The sequence below is a fragment of the Apium graveolens genome, chromosome 2, assembly GCF_009905375.1.
Source record: "Apium graveolens cultivar Ventura chromosome 2, ASM990537v1, whole genome shotgun sequence".
NCBI classification, from domain to species: domain Eukaryota; kingdom Viridiplantae; phylum Streptophyta; class Magnoliopsida; order Apiales; family Apiaceae; genus Apium; species Apium graveolens.
Window position 1 is genome coordinate 192,404,949 of NC_133648.1, and position 8,796 is coordinate 192,413,744.

The following is an 8,796-nucleotide window of genomic DNA, read 5'->3' on the forward strand; positions in this document are numbered from 1 at the left end:
GATCATTACTCAGATAGAAATATTGTCATTTCGTTGATTCTTTAAAGTATTAAATTGAACAGGTATTTTAAATTTTGAAAAGTTTTGAAAAAGGAGGTTTTTTTGGGGAGTTGAAAAATTGGGGAATATACATTTATGGTTATCAATGATACGTCATCAATGAACGGGATGGAGACATGGTGGGGGTATACTAGAAGTTAGAGGCGTGGGCGCATGGTAAGACGAACCATCATTGGTTTTCTTGGCCACCAATGACATGCTGCCATGTGGCCTACACCATTCCCATTTATTTTGTGTGTATAAATAAGTCCCCTATTTGGTCTTCTTTCTCATTTGTCTTAAAACATAAACTGAGAAAGAGAGGGTGTGATAAAGGAGATAATTATTTGATGGAAGATAATCAAGTCGATCGAGGTTTTCATCAGAGGTTTCGACAAACGATGGTTGGGATCTTCTTCATCTTTTTAAGGTTAGACTCATTTCTTCTCTCCTTGCTTCTTTCACTTTATATCTTGGTGCATGAAAATAATGTAATGCTAATTGTGAGTCTTGTTGCAACCGTATTTCTGTTGCTAGTGATAAAGAATTTGGGGTCTTGGTGTTGTGGTTTGTACTTTGTTTCCCTCTTTTTTTCCATTTACTATGAGGTGGTACTGGGGTTTTTTTTGTTACTGGGTTTTCGTGATGAACATCTAGGTTGATGTTTTTCGTCTCGTGTGTGTATTTGTATATCTAGGTGTTGAGGGCACATTTTGGTTGGTTGATTCTGAGCAAATGTTTTTGTTTGTCTAGGTTAACCTTGAGTGTGGAGCGTGGTGAGGTCGGTGAAGTTGCGTTATCCAGGTACGGAGGCCAATTCCGCATGTGAGTATGCTAGGATCCAGGGTTGGGGTGAGACGCTTTTTCTAGGTTCACAGGATAGGGAGAGCCGGGTTGTGATGGGAAACTTTAGTGATGTTGGAGGTCGTCGCCCCTCTTAAGTTTGATTGGAAGCAGTTGGATGATTTCTTTGGGGGTATGAAGTATGCTAATGTCCGGAGCCGGTATACTCGGGAGCATGAGGAGTTTTTAAAGTGGGGTTCGACATCCCTGATGGGTACGAGTGACGGTATGCTGAGGATGATGAAAGGCCTTATCATCGCTGGATGGCGGCTGGGTTGCGGTTCCAGTCAGCTTCTTTTGGGTTGGGTTTCGGCTTGAACTAAATCATTTCATCCGCCATTTGTTTTCCAATGTTTTTAAATTCGGTTTTGGGTAGTTCACCCCGAATAGTATGCCAAGCATTTCCTACTTCATTTCCTACTTCATTGCCCGGTGTGCCAAGATGGGCTTGAAGCCGACCACTCGACTGTTTTTTACACTGTTCCGCGTCCAAGTCATTAGTAACGCCCCCATCTACGATCTCCACTAGAGGGGTAACAAGAAGTTTGGGAAGAAGTGATACCGTATGCCTTCGTCGAACAAGACGTGGCATTTGGAGTTTTTTTTATTCGCGATGGGGATTTGGCGTGGATGCCTGGCTGGAATGTGAAGATTAACGTCCCCTTTGAGCCGTTTTCCGTGTCTGAGGATGAGTTGCGTGAGATCCATAGGTTTACTCACTGTGATCCGGATGGCTTATGGATTTTGGAGTTGATCAAAGGTAGGTCTTTATTGGTGATGTATAATAGTAAAAAAACTTTCCCCTTGTCTATCTGGTTTTGCGTCTTTCATACTATGTATATATATTTTAATTATATTTTCTTTAATGTTCAGCATGTGATCATGTGTTGTGTAATAAATTGTGTATAACTATTGCTTTCATTTTGGATTACTCTTTTTATCATATTTGGTAGTTTGACTATTTCCCATCTTCCTTGCAGTTCTTCATCACACTGTTACATATCTAGAGATGTTGATTAAGAGGGCCATGCTCAAAGTTTTTAAGAAAAAGTCGATAGAGGGCCCAAATGAGGGTGTGACTAAGTGGAAGCCGGCTGTTGCTTCTGGTGGGAATATGGGAACCACATCTCATGCGAGCGACATAATTACTGGGAAACCTATCAAGAAGCAGCGTACTTTGGAGCCTTATCTACAACATGCTCTGATCATATTGGGACGGTTGTTGTACCGGAGGTGGAGGAGATTCTGAGCTCGGATGAGGGAACCAGTCCTCCGAAGTGGGATGTTGTGAAGGAAAAGGTCAAAGAGAGTGAGGATGCGGAGAAGTGGAAAGTCAAGGAGGAGGTGTGGCCCAGTTAAGGTACGTGGTTAGGGGTTACCGGGAGCCGATCAAGAAAATGACTAAACCCGTAGGCGACATGGGGTGGTCAACCCCGGAAATGCGGACTTATAATGGTTGGTCGATGCTGGGTCCCCTTTACCCTTATGACAATTTTAAAGCATTCCAGATTCCGTCCAATGCTGAGTATTATGGGGGTCTGAGCTTGAAGGAACTCGACCAGATACTCCGGGTGAAAATGGGAGAGGTATGTACTTGTCTTGTGAGTCTAGTTTTTGTAATTCCCATTATGATTATATGGGGGACTTGACATTTATCTAATGTGTTTCTATTTTTATTCTCAGTTGGGGTCTGTGGTGATGGCCACTTCTGGCCGATTGGCGGGTCATCGCAAATAAGTTGAGATTGAGCAGCAAAATAGGGATATAGATGAGTTTGATGGCACCTTGGCTACATCTGAGTTGAATTTAGCCAAGGATTCGACCAAGCTCTGGGAAGGGAAGGCTAAAGAGTTCAGCGGTAATGTTGGAAGAAGGAAGTTGGAGATCATCAATGTGCAGGGTGCTGTTAGCGAGCTGAAGAAGGAAAAGAAGAAATGGGAGGCATATAAGGCCGTATTAGAAGTAATGAAGAAGGAAAATGAGGAGCAGAAGGCTAGGAAGCCCGCCAATGGGTATGTTGAGAGTGTGAAGAGGTTTCTGAAGATGAAGACCTATGCTCATCTGATCACTCAAAAGGCGGCCCCCTTCTTTGAGATGGATTTTAACAACTTTGGGAGCTTTCTGGGGGTGGGAAATGTGTATGACCCGGCGGTCCACACCTGTGAGGCGTATATCAAGGCTGAGCTGAAGAAGGGTGATAATGCCGAGGGTGATGCTGAAGCGGAGAAAGAGGCCGGACGTAGTGCTCCGGTTGAAGACGAAATTCCTTTCGCCGAGCTCGGAGAGGCCGTGGAGGAGGAGGTTGAAGATGGTTCTTAGTCTGTTTACTCTTTATACTTTGTAGTTTATCTTAGAATTTCCAATATTTTGTTGAACAATTGATTTAGGATTTCCCTGTTTTCCAGTTTGATTAGTTGATTAGGATTTCCCTGTTTCCAGTTGAACAATTATTTGCACTTTTGATTTTAGTTGAATTGATGCTATTTTCGTTTGTATTTCACTTTTTACTTTGAAGTTGATTTTGAATAAAATTAAATCTTATATAAATAAGTGTGGCATCGGCATTCATAAAATCAGCCGGCCACGACCGAATATAATTACATAATATTTTCTTTGAGGTACATCTAGGCATAGAACTTTCATAGTCGGAGCCTGTTCTAGGCATTTGGATGCTCCGTTCCTTCCATATCTGCAAGTCGGTAAGATCCGAGGTGGATGACTTTGATGATACTAGTTTATAACCCTTGCTTTGCATACCGGTATTTTAAAAATTATTTAGTAAAATAAATAAATAAATTTATAATTAAAATTGAATAATATAATTTTGAAAGATTAAGTTATTTATATAATAAGTGTTGCATCTACATATTATGATAAATTTATTTAAGAATTACTTTCGTTACATTAGTTATTTTTAAGTTATATATTTTATGAGATTATTTCTATAAATGGATCTGTCAAAATTTAAAGTTTACTACAAATTTGTATTAAAAACTTACCATAAATAACACAATTCATATTTATAATTATATTGCAAAGTTTTTATAATTAAAATGGGTCATAATAAATATATGAATATTTTATAAACCTAATATGGATACCAAACCAATGGATAGTCCACTGGGTCAAATTAAAGTTAAAAATTATATCCGAGCAAAAATATGGATACCAAACCTTAGGAAAGGGTTATCCAGCAATTTATAATATATAGATTGTATGGTCCTTCCCAGTTGGGGAAAAGTTTGCCTTTGTGAGTCGGATCGGTTGCTCTAAGGATAAGGTCACCCTCGAAGTATTGCGGGGCTTGATTTTATTTCTGAAATATGCCATAGTCTTCAGTTTGTAGTCGGCCATTCGGAGGACATCATGGTCCCGAAATTCATCGAGCAAGTCGAGGTTTGTTCTGAGTCTTTGCTCATTAATTATTTCATTGAAGTTAATAATCCTAACATGGGTTCACCGATCTCAACCGGGATGATGGCCTCGGTCCCATAACAGAGCTTGAAGGGTGTTTTCCCTGTTGTCATTCGGGGTGTGGTTCGATAAGATCATAACACCTTGAGTAGTTCCTCAGCCCATTTTCCCTAGGATTCTGTGAGGCATTTTTCCATGCCCCTTAGAAGGCTCCTATTGGTGACTTCGACTTGCCCGTTGGTCTGAAGGTGTGTTATTGCCAACTGACAGTGTGTAATGTGGAAGCTTTGGAGGAACTTCGAGAATAAGCTGCTTATGAACTGGGTCCCGTTGTCGGATATTAAAGTGATTAGGATTCTAAATCGTAGGATGACATTTTCATAGAAAAATCTTCGGCAGTCTTTGTCGGTGATGTGTGCTAGTGCCTTTGCTTCAGCCTATTTGGTCATGTAGTCAATTGCGACAATGACGTATTTCAGGTGACCGGGTGCTAGGGGAATAGTCCCATGATATTTATCCCCAGGTGGCAAATGACACAGGAGAGAGAATCGAGAACGAGGGTACCGGGGCCTGTTTGGAGACGTTGCTGTAGAGTTGAGACTGTTTGCATTTCCGGGAATAATGGATGGAATCTTTGAAGAGCGTGGGACAATAGTATCCCATGCGCGGTAGCTTGTGGGATAGGGCTTTTTCCCCATGTGGTCTTCGCACATGCCTTCATAGACTTCAGCCATTGCGTATTCGGCTTCCTCTGGGCCTAGGCATTTTAGCAAGTGGTCATGGAAGCCTTTTCGTTAGAGTTCCCCGTCGATGAGGGTGTATCTTGAGACTTTGGCCTTGATCACCTTTTCTTATGTTGGGTTGGTCGGTAGCACCCCTTTGCCGAGGTATAAGAGGAATGGGCTTTTCCAGCCTGGGTTAGTTGATATTTGCATATCGTTAGTCGAATCAATTCTTGGTTTTTCCAGGTATTTGAGGTAGACGGGCTGTTCTAGCTTCTCTAATTCGGATGTGGTGAGCTTGGAAAGTGCGTCGACTATGGTGTTGTTTTCTCAGTCTACTTGTTGTAAGTTGAAGGTTTGGAAGTTTTAATTTGCCTATTTGGCAAGATGCTGATATTTTGCATGACAGGGTCTTTTGCCAGATATTCCCCTTGGATTTTCCTGACGACCAATTGGGAGTCAATGTTGTCGGTGACATGGTTGTTAGTTGTTTTGAAGGAGAAACAAAGGGCCTGCTGTATTTGGAATCCATCGGGTGAAGTCAGGATGATGCCGATGCTGCTTCGTTCTGCGATGGGTGGTCTGTCTATAAATAGCTACCTACTAGGGGGTTGGAGGATTTTTCCGTTTGCCGTTGGGTCGGATATCGCCCGAACCTCCGCTAGGAAGGTGCATTCCATGACGAAATCTGCTAAGGCCTGTCCTCGGATGTTTGTACAAGGCACATATTCGATCTGGAATTGGCTAAGTTCCATCGCCTAGTTCACCATTCTTCTTGACAACTCAAGTTTATGCTAGATCTTGTGAAGAGGCTGATTGGTCATAACTCGTATTTCCCTACTCTGAAAATAATGCCTCAATTTTCTGTTGGCTGTGACCAGGGCGAAGGCAAATTTTTAGAGGTCTGGGTATCTGGTTTCTGCGTCCTTCAATATCTGGAAAACATAATATACCAGGCGTTGGCCCTTAGGCATCTTCGCGTATAAGGGAAGCACTAATCGCCCTCTATCCTGCCGAGAGATACATGTATAGCGGTTCTTATGGTGATGGCTTTGATAGGATGGATGTAGTGGTCAAGTAGCATTTAAGGCTTCGAACGAGGATTGACATTCCGGGTTCCATTCGAAGGCCTTGCTGCTCTTGCGCCTCTTGAGTGTGTCGAAGAATAGGATGCACCGGTCGGCTAATTAGACCTCTTTTTGGTTCCGTAGGGGTTTTATGTACAACACGGCCTAAGCTGGTATAAGGTTGGTCTCTATGCCTCGATTGCTGACGAGGAACCTCGAGAATTTCCTAGCGCTTAGCATGAAAGTGCATTTTACCGGGTTGAGTTTCATGCCAATATCCCTCAGGTTTCCAAGCATTCCTTTAAGTCCAAGAGGTGGTCCTTTTCTTTCATAGATTTGACAATCATATCATCGACATATAACTCCATATTTTGCCCCAACTGGGTTCTGAAGATTTCGCTCATTACCCTCTGGTACGTTGCTCCGACGTTGACTAGGCCGAAGGGCATATAATGATATGCGTATGCAGCTTGATGTGTGATGAACGCCATTTTCGGTTGGTCCTCTAGGACCATAGGCACTTGGTTGTATTCGGAGAAGGTGTCCATGAAGCTAAGCATGAGATGGCTGGCTGTGGCATCAATCAGTTGGTTGATTGTTGGTAGAGAGTAGTAATCCTTAGGACATGCCTTGTTTAGGTCGGTGTAATCGACGCCTATACACCATTTTATACTAGGCTTTTTTACCATGACCATGTTGGCCAACTATTCTGGGTATTGGATTTTATAAATGATTCATGTCATAGGGAGCTACTGGACCTCGATTGTGATGTTTCATCTTTTTTGTTTGACAGAGTGACATCGGGGGTTGATGCCCAGCCGATGGACAGTAATTGATTCTGGTAGCCCGGACATATCTGTCACCGACTATGCGAAGATATCTAATTAATTAAGTAGAAGGTTGATTAGTCCTTCTCGGATTTTGGAATATAGCTCAGCACCCATGCTGATCCTCCTCTGGGTCTTCCGGGGTGATCAAAATATCTTCTGTTAGGTTGAGGTCTTTCAGGTTTCAACCGACTACTCCATAATGTGGACCTGTTCTGAGAGTTTGCGTTGGTGTTGCTGCATCATGCGGTCCTTATAAGCTTCGCCTTTTTTGGCCCTTTTTGAGGTTCAGATGGTGATTGATTCTTCCTTCTACCGCTCTCAGGCATTCCTCTTTTTTCCCTTGCGAGTCTCTCCCAAGGCCAGAGCAATTCAGTAACATGTCTTGGATGTCAAGAGGTCGGCTCTTAGTTCCTCGACTCCATTGGGGGTTGGAAATTTGACATTGAGGTGAGGGGTTGAGGTTATTTCTTGGAGGTTTGCTAAGATGGGCCTCACAAGGATTGCATTGTAGGCCGAAGGGATGTTAACGATGTAGAATTTGATGACATGGAGTACTTACTGAGGTGCAATTCCAAAGGTGATGGGTTGTTAAATGACCCCTTGAATGAGGATTGTGTTAGGTCCTACGCGGTAGAGGGCGCCCTCCTCCGGGGGCTCGGGTTTATGTCCTCCCAACTACATACGGGTGAGGGCGTGGGAAAACAAGACATCTACTGAGGACCCTTTATCTACCTGGGTTTTTTTGCACATCCTGGTTGGTGATATCCAATGTAATGACTATCGCGTGATTGTGGCCGGGGCGGAGTCCCTCATAGTCGGCATTGCTAAAAGATACCACATTGCAATTTGGAGACTGGTCGATAAGGTGAACTTCCCGGAACATGTCCGGCTCGGGGGGCTGAGTTCCTCCGATGAGCATATTGATCACCATTTTGGGCCTGACTGTCGACTCCGATTCCCTGGAGGTAGCCGTCAAGAAGGTTGAGAGGTGTCCCTGTTTGGTTAGTTTTGTTATGCAAGACATTCATGTACATAATAAGACTAAGTCATCTTGACAACCCTAATGATAAGTTGTATGATAATCTAATTTTGTATTCTATAATTGTATTACTTGAGTCTGTAAAAATGTTAAGTAGATTAGACATGAAGATTTTTCTGTGAACAGTCTTCAGGCTAAGGAATAAACTCTGGAAGAAGATCAAATCCTGATCATGCCTCAAAGAGAAGTATAGCAGCTTGGATTTGAATAATGTTGCTCTAAAAAATGTTCTAAGTCAGACATCGATAAGTCACAAATCAAGGGATATCGAGAAGTATGTCGAGAAGTCCAAAATGACTTATAGAGAAGTCCTATGAGATATCGATAAGTCAATCTGCATGTAGAGATCTCAAATATCGACAAGTTAATCTGGATGTAGAGATCTCAGATATTGACAAGTCAAAAAGAACATGTAGAAAACAGGATATATCGACAAGTCATTTCTTCATGTAGAGATCTAGAGATATCGACAAGCCAAATCTTCATGTAGAGAACTAGAGATATCGCCAAGTCAAAAGCCTATGTAGAGAACTAGAGATATCGACAAGGCATTCTACATGTCGAGAAATGGAAACCTCGAAAAGTCAGTAACACATGTAGAATACTCAAGATATTGATAATTCATTATACTTATCGATATGTGACATCTCTATAGAACAAAAGGAGATCCCGATATACAATCTCATAATTCAGAATGCAGACAAATTAAAGATTCAAGATTTTCAGTCAACAAACAATTATATCATTGAACTGGAAAGACTAAAAATGCAGCTTGAAGAATACAAGATCAAGGGCTAAGATTTACTGGACAAAGGATGGTCACAAACGTAATAGATTCTGCA

At 42.1% G+C, this 8,796-nt stretch overlaps 1 long non-coding RNA gene across 1 annotated transcript; it reads left to right on the forward strand.

The window, feature by feature from the left end:
• Positions 1-345: 345 nt before the first annotated feature.
• On the forward strand, positions 346-3,384 carry LOC141708027 (uncharacterized). The gene is made up of 4 exons (XR_012569317.1): positions 346-469; positions 793-1,642; positions 1,863-2,468; positions 2,566-3,384. It is a non-coding gene; the product is annotated as an uncharacterized LOC141708027 (long non-coding RNA).
• The last annotated feature ends 5,412 nt before the right edge of the window (positions 3,385-8,796 follow it).